Here is an 8,171-nt window from a genome sequence, read left to right on the forward strand (position 1 = left end):
GGGTGGAGGAGTCCCTGGCGTGTAATGGGCTTCCCAGGAGCGCTCAGAGCCAGGACAAGGTGGTCCTTCCTTGCTTAAGCTTCTTGGGAGGGACGTGAAGGTTGCTGCAGAGTCCCCACCGCCACCTCTTTTAATAAAAGCAGCCCTCTCCCACTGGAATGCCGCCGCTGCCGCCGGACGCTTTGTCTCTCTCTTTGCCGAGCAAGGCTCGGCACATCGGAACGTTCTGCATCAGTCTCGGCCCAGCCAGGCTTAGCTCTGCCGGACGGCTACCGTGTCGCTCGCTGTCTCACACAGCTTTAAAGCGCTGCTTTGAGGCAATCAGGATCCAACAGCGTTCTCTGGGGATGATTTAGGAGTTAGGTTTAAGCAGATTTTTAAACAAAGCACTGTTTTGCACATCATAGGGCAGTTTTCACATTGGCCCTTGGTTCTTCCAGCAGAAGTAGTCTGAACTTGCCTTTAAAGAAAACTCTGCTCTTAGTAAGTAAACTGGGGCATGGACAATAACCCTGAGAAATGCTGGGTGACTTGCACGACTTCCCACAGCAAAATCAGAGACCAACAGCCTCCACCAGCGAACCCAGGAGAGGAAACAGTAGGCTAAGTCCTTCTGCGTCACCCCGTAAGCAAGGGCACCAGCTGCTCCGCTGGGGCCGCGGTCCCCGCTGTGGAGGAGCACGCGTGCACGGACGCGCGCAGAGACGCTGTGACAACTGCGCTTCAGGGAGAGCCAAGGGAGACCGTGCCACGTGTGACACCACTGAACAGGGACGGCTTCGTCTACATCTGACGTTCTGCTTTGTGCAAAGGCTTCTTCTTCAGCACAGGCGCCCTGCTACAACCGTCACCCACGCTGCCACAGGCCAGCATCTGTTCTTGAGTCCACCTGCTGCAGGAAAAACTGGGAAACAACCCCTGCCTGTTCCCGGAGCTCTCGCCGTAGGATGGTTTTCCTCCAGCTGGCCAGTCCAGCTGCCGGCTCTGCCCGAGCACAGGAGCCATCTGCAGCTGCCAGCCCAGGCCGGCTGCTTCCATCTGCGGAAGAAGAGGGTTTAACCCTTCTGGGGCTGCACCGGGGCTTACGCTGCTTGGAGCTCACCACCCGGGCTGAGCTACGTCCCCTCCGTGCCCACGCGGTGGAATGCCTTGAGTTTGTATCCCCTTCTGCAATTACAGGTGACTCAGCTGTGGTCTGCCTTGTGGGTTGCTCATCACTTCCAAGAGAACAGGATATGCTTGGGCAAACAACCTTCACTGCTGTCACCAAGAAGCAGATTTCCTGCCTTCTGGTAGGGAAGCACATGGATGGGGGCCCCGGCTTCCCCTGCAGCTGCTCCGCTGGTGAATCACGTGCTGCTTCCCCCCAGGGCCAGCGCACCTCGCAGTAGGACCGCGGTGACTTCCGTCCTTTCCTACCTGCTGCTGCTGCTGGGGACGGAAAGGTTTCCGCCTGATCGGGTGGGCAAGGCCGTTTACAGCCCTAGAGACTTCCCTCGGGGTTCAGACGGAGACTGGGAGCTGGCCTTCATGCCTGGCTCAGCGGGTACTTGGCCTGCCATGGCTTTCCTTTACTGGGGCGCACCGTTCTGGACTGGGAGGAGCACCGCTCCGGGCCCAGGGTGCAGCCTGCGGAGAGGCCCTCGGGTGCCGAGGACCCGGCTGCGAAGAGCAGGTCGGAGGGGAAGGTGGAGCGAGGCGCTCGGCCTGCGGCGTGGCCAAGAGACGGGCAGCAGTCACAGCTGGTGATCGAGACGACTGCTACGAGCCACGGCGCCCTGCGCAGGAGGAGGCATGTGGGTGCTGCGGGGGACGGAGGCACGTCCCAGGCTGCGGAGCGCCAGTGGGGAGGATCCTTCCCCTCTCTGTCACAGGCGTTCCCGCAGCCGCGAGGTGACCTGCGCGTTTACCTGAGCAGCCCCGGTGCTTCTGGAAAGAGAAGCCCACTGGCACCGCCTGTGGTTGGACGCTGCCCGCCCAGAGCTGGTCCCACTGAGCAAGGGCTCAGCTCTCACCCGGCCCAAGGGCTCGGACTGGCACACGCCCTCGAGGAGGCCAGAGGGGCTCCCCGGCACAGCGGCTCCCCTTCGTTCCTCCAGCGACACCAACCCAGAGAAGCAGCTGCGTGCGCGCCGCCTCTCAGCTGTGCTGGCTGCTTGCACCGTGCGCCACCAGACAGCTACAAAGCGTTTTTACACCACCGATCTCACGACGCAGCGCATCTAGCAAAGGCTTAGGGCTCAAACATCTACCGCTCCTTGCTTGCGTGGACGGATCACCTGCTCACGCCTTGTCCTCGGAGGCTGGGGACATCTGCAGAGTCCATACCTGTGACCTCCTGCGGGGCAGGGAGCCGCCGCTGGGCACAGAGGTCCTCAGGCCAAAGGAAGCCAGACAAGCAACAAGAATGGTGCAAGGGTTGAGGAAGATGAGGGAACTGGAAAGAGGGGCTCCTTCCCAAAGTGAGTTCTTTCAGAAGAAGACCTACCAGCAGGTCAAGGATTGCAGGGACATCTCTGCAAGACTTTCCTGAGAAGAAGGGAGTAACGCGGTATCCACCTTCCCTTCCTTGTACATGTGCCAACACGAGAGTCCTGTGGAAAGCAAATGTTGCCAGTGCTTTTATGTAAGAAGGCATTTTTGACAAGAACAAACAGGAAAATTGGTCATGGGTTGGGTGGTGTGGCCAGGGTGCTCCCTGTCGTTGACACCAAAGGAGAAATGTGCAGGGTGGGGAGGAGAAAACGATTTGAATGAAAAAGCAAACAGAATTGAAGAGATTTGTGCAAAGGCAAGCAGTCACCGTGCCCATGGGTGGCCCACATGAGTATTGGTTCTTCAGGCAGGATTTTCTCCTTGTGGGAGTCCAGCTTTCTGGTCACGCAGCCAAAGGTGTCCTAAGGCTGGCTGAGCACCTTTGGGCGCCTGAGGTGCCCCGTTGCTCCACTGGAAGGACTCCCAGCTCCTTGCCAGATGGAGGGTGGAGGTATTCTCCCCTCTGGCCTCAGGCCCGTCCTGCAGACCCAACCCCTGCCGCTGGGAAACTGGGTGGGGCGGCCACTGAACCACAACTCTGAGCGAGGCATCATCCAAACCTGTTTGCTTAGCAGGAGGGCAACCATCCCTGGGGCCAGCATCTCCACTGATGGTGTGAGTACATCCCCAGACTGCCGAAGCCCTGAACCGACTGCGATGGCAGGACCGCAGATCCCTTTGGAGTGCCTGTCCCCGTGGCGGAGAGTGGCAGAGGTGGACACCATGCTAGTCAGCTGAGGCAATCTTTGCTGGTGTGTACCCAGGGAGAACGGGCCTGGCCTCCTGGGTGCACAGGAAGAGCTGGCAGCCAGGGAATTCGTATCATTTATTAGTTCTCTGCGGGTTGGAAAGTTCACTACTTTAAACCCACCAGTTATTTCTCTGGATTCCATGGCGTTAGAGATAATCTTAATTTTATTGCAAGATCATTATAAAGCTTGATAAATTATCCTTGTAAAATACATTGAGATCCTGGGCGGAGCGCACTTTGGCCTCACAGCCAGCCTGCCTTTCATCTCCTCTACTGATCACGTAACGCGAACACAAGAGACGGAGCCCATGCCGTACCTCCTCATCTCTGCAGACCCATCTCCTCCCCTCTCACGTGGGTTTACTCTGTAAACTTGACCTTCGACAGAGGGGCTGTCTGAAGCCATCTCCGCGCTCCCAGATGCGCACGATGGGCTAATCGTCTTTCAAAGGGGAGCCAAAGATTTCTGCTTTCACCTTTCTTTGCTAAAAACAGAACAAAATGGAAATCTGAGCACATCTCCTGGGAGAGCATGCCGGGGGCCGAGCCAGCCTGGCCGGACAGGAGGCACGGAGCCGGTTCCTGCAGCTGCCGGAGGCAAACATGTAGACAGCTCTACGGCGACGGGCTCTGAGCCAGCTGTGGTTGGTCTGTGCGTTTGAAAATTAGGCGCGTTTTGAAAAAAACCCACTGGGTTTGTTTTCATTAGCTCAGAGAGGAGTGCCAGGTTTTATACAATGTCAGTGCAGGGGTGTGAGCTCTGCGCGCTCCCTCCCACGCTCCGCTGGAGCAGCAGTGACACCAGGGATTCTCAGAGCAGAGCTGGGATTGCTCCCGGCTGATAGAGCGAGCTTTGCGAACCCTGAGGAACTCGGTTCAGATCCAGTCCCACCCTCCTCCGCCGCACCCTCCAGACTGCCAAACGGCTAAAAGACGAGGGGCTTGCTGGTGTTTTGAGGGAACCTGAACTCCATGGGGTGCTGAGAACCTGCGGCTACCCTGGCAGGCTGCACAGCAGACTTTTATCTTTGGAGCCCTGAAAGTATAACTAGAATGAAATTCAGCTCAGCAGGTGGAAGGCAAAACTCATAATTTAGAGATGATTGTCCCACTGTTTCATTAAAGGTGACATGAATAATCCCCTCCTTGATCTGAGCTCAGTTTTGCCGTTTCCCTGTATGAACAGCAGCTACTTAGGCACAGCAGTGCCCACGGCTCCATCGCCGCAGGCTGCAGGGCTGCGGCAGCCCGACTGGAGGGGAGCGGTGATACTGCTCCTACCTGGCCACCTAATCTGTTCTCGCTGCTGTTTTCACCGTATTTTCTTGCCAAGAAATCTGCCTTCCTATTACCTTGGAAGAATTCCTGAGCTGTGGGGAGCCAGCAAGGGGAAGACAGCAGCTGATGCTGAAGGCTGTGGTGTCTTACACGCTACACCTCCTTTGCCTGGTAAAGGCTGTGAACGCACCGCGCTGCAGAAAGCCTCTCGCTGCCCTTGCGTCACAGGCACAGCTCTTCTAGCACGTGGTGTTACCAGCAAATCCCTGTCTGGGAAAGCCACGGAGTGGAATTGTGGAAAGTTGAGGAGCCCTGAGCGCTGATCGCTCCCAGCTTCTTCCTTTGCCACCTTTCTGTTAAGATGAGGGGAAAATATGAGAGGGTTTTTAAATGAAATTCTCATTTGTTTCTGGTCATGAGACCAGGGTCTGGTCCCAGTACAAGAGTCTAAAGGGGCCACTCGGACCCCGCTGACCGTGAAGGTCACTTGCCTTCCTGCCACGAAGGAATGAACAGTCCCAAGCACAGAGCTGAATCCTCCTCCCCAGGCTGGGTCAGTGCTTCCCCGGTGTGACACAGGCTGAATTCTGCCTCCGTAAGGAGGGCAGTGCTGAAACAGAAGAATATTATCGTGCAAGGCTCCTGCCACACATTATATGCCTGGAATTAGAAATAAATACGCACTCTACGCGTTACAGCGTAGTGTCTTGTCTTGGAAAAATTCTTGTTCTGCATACACTCTGCTGTCTGCTCGCTTTGATCCCACCACTGTGCAGCGTGTTCCTCTTTGCTCTTTTTTATTTGTCTCTCAGCAAACAGCAGATGAGGAAGATCTCGTCCATGACACACGGCATACTATTAATTTTCTCTACTTGCTTTGGTGCTTTCTGTCCTGACGCTGCTAGAAGCAATTTTATTCTATGAAAGCTGAAAATCTGGAGCAGAAATCTTTGGTGAGGTGTGAGTGCTCCTTCCAGACTTGCCGTCATCGCTAGCAATTTTTTAAGCACTAACGCTGAGCTGAACTGAATTTGGACTGACAGGAAAATGTCTGTGCTGTATGTTCAATCCTTGCCCCTCCCAGAAATTAATGAAAATATCTGAGACAATGGATTAAACATTGACAGGCTGGTCAGAGTGCGATAAGAAACACAAGGTGGAGGGGAAGTTAGGCAACTACAGAAGAGACAGAAATTAAACACAATCAAATAACAGAGTGCAAAATGAAAAAGAGGAGGGCATGGTAGCAGTTGCTGAGAAACTAAAGCAGCTGAGGTAAGAAATAGCAGTGGAAATCCTGCCTGCTCAGGTCTGTGAAAATACAGAGTCATTCTGAAATCCCAGACAGCCTCAGAAAACTTGTTACACCCAACTGTACAAGAACTGGTCGCCGACTGAGAAAACGCTCTGCATCAAAGCACACACAGGGTTTTCATTTGTCCATATTACGCACTGTAAGTAACCTCTTCATTTACCTGATGGGAGAAGCACTCCAGTGCTAGGCAGGGCCTGTCCCTGCTGTTTATGTTCTCTGACAGCCCCAAAATTTACCCTGCTCTTACCCAGACAGTCAGGTATGTTGGACGCACCTTTGAGCTCGAGCTCTGACACGGAGCCCAGGGCACTTTCAAGTTCAGGGTGAAACATCTCCACGCACCAGCCTTCTCCTGTGCTCTGATTTCCACCAAGAGTAAACCTGGGGCAGTGGGGGGAGGTTTGGTGTGCTCCCAACAGGTTCCCAACCCGCAAAGCCCTGGGCACGCGGCCCCGGGGATTGCTGTGGCCCTCTGCCACCCCAATCAGGTAAGGCTGGCGCATCCCTCACTTGCCCCTTTGTTAAACACGAAATGATTGTGTCCTGGGCTAACAAATCAGTTCCACCTTCTGAAAGCACAGAGGGAGTTTATTATCAAATTGGTTTGGATAGCACTGAACTGGCAAGGTCCTTACTGAAAAACTAACTGCTAAGAATTGACAAATAAAAGACAGCCCCGATTCTGGTTCCGATACGAACCTGTCACATCAGAATGACCCAAGAGGGCCGGTGTTTGAACAGATGCTATTCCACGACTAGAGCATGCATTGTACTCCCTGTAAAACACAGCTGTCTATTGGGCTCTCCGCTCTTGCACTTCCCCTCCTCCCTTGACGCTTGCCTCTCCCCATCCCACCCCCAAACTCTTCTTGTCTTTCCAGCAGAGCCAGGAAAAGTGAACGTACATGTTCAGTCGATAAGGAGGGGAGGCTGCTGCAAAGGATCAAAGTGTGCAACTGTTCTGGTTACTGCTAAAGAATGAGACCTTCTAAAAATGGAAAAAAAATATTAGATATTATTGAGACATATTTCAGGAAGTGTATTTTAAAAAAAAAAAAGATTTTATTGCAACACAGTTGATATCAGGACTATGAAAATAGCCGGTAACATTAGAAGGCAAAAAAACCCCAAACTCTTGAAACATTCAATGTTTCTAAGCCGTTATCTAAAAAATCTGACGGACAAAATAATGAGGGAATTTGGGCTAAACTTCATGAACGAAGGGGACTGACATCTGGACTACATTACCAATCAAAATTAGGCAAAAGGTTTAAAAGATTTTCCAAAATATAACATGCGCAGAGTATCACATCAAATCAGAAGAGCAGAAATGAGCTAAGGCAAAAATGCACATACAGAGGCTTTTAGTATTTTTTTTTCTGGCTTAACTTAACCATAGTTTGTAACTAGTCTTCCACGAATTTGAAAAGAGAGAGAAAAAGTTCAGTCTGAGCGCATGGCTAGATGCTGACGCGTTTTTTGGCTTCGCTTGGGGAAGGCAGCGATGTTTGGAAAGCGCAGGCAGCTCGGCAAGGGCTGGGGGCTGGAACCGATGCAGGAGCGGTTGGTTTACAGTTTGCAGCCAGGCGCCAAAATTCAAAAAACGCACTGTACTTCAAATCCGGAGCCGCAGCGGAGACAATGAGGAAGAAGGCGGCTCCGGGGCCGGCCTTGGAGGGGCTCCGTGCCCCCAGCCCGCGGACGGGGCAGGGCTGACCTCCCTGCTGAGCGAGGGGGCCACAGCACTCTGGGATTTGTAGTCCCTGCTTTCTGCTGCCTTTTCCGGATAAATTCAAGCAAAAACCAACTTGAATTGAGTCAGGAAGCTGGTTTATGCCGAGTTGTATATCATACGATCAGCTCTCGCTGATAACGATCAAGTAACCTTCAAACGGGGAGCCTGCCTAAGTGCCTACAGAGAGAGCACACGGAGCGATCTATAGGCTTATTTTCATTTTAGCCATCATCCATAAACTCCCTCCGAGGAGCCCCCTGACAGCCCCGGCTTCGCAGACGTGGTGTGGAAGCCTCTGCCCCAGCTCTCTGTAAGCTCTCTGTGCTGTCCTGGGAGAGATGGCGCCCAGCCCAGGTGGAATGGCCACTGCTGGCTACCGAGGAAGCCAGGACAACAATTTTCACATTGGATGTGTATTTTTAAATAAATACACTCAGGTGAAAACCTACTATTTACATGAGTAAGCTGCTAAAGATACGTGGTGATAGCAAAAGGAACTTACGGCTATTTACTGACAAGGGTATTGAGCGTCCAGAATTCCTGGATTTATTCCGAGG

This window comes from Chlamydotis macqueenii, chromosome 26, assembly GCF_036417535.1.
Source record: "Chlamydotis macqueenii isolate bChlMac1 chromosome 26, bChlMac1.mat, whole genome shotgun sequence".
NCBI lineage: Eukaryota > Metazoa > Chordata > Aves > Otidiformes > Otididae > Chlamydotis > Chlamydotis macqueenii.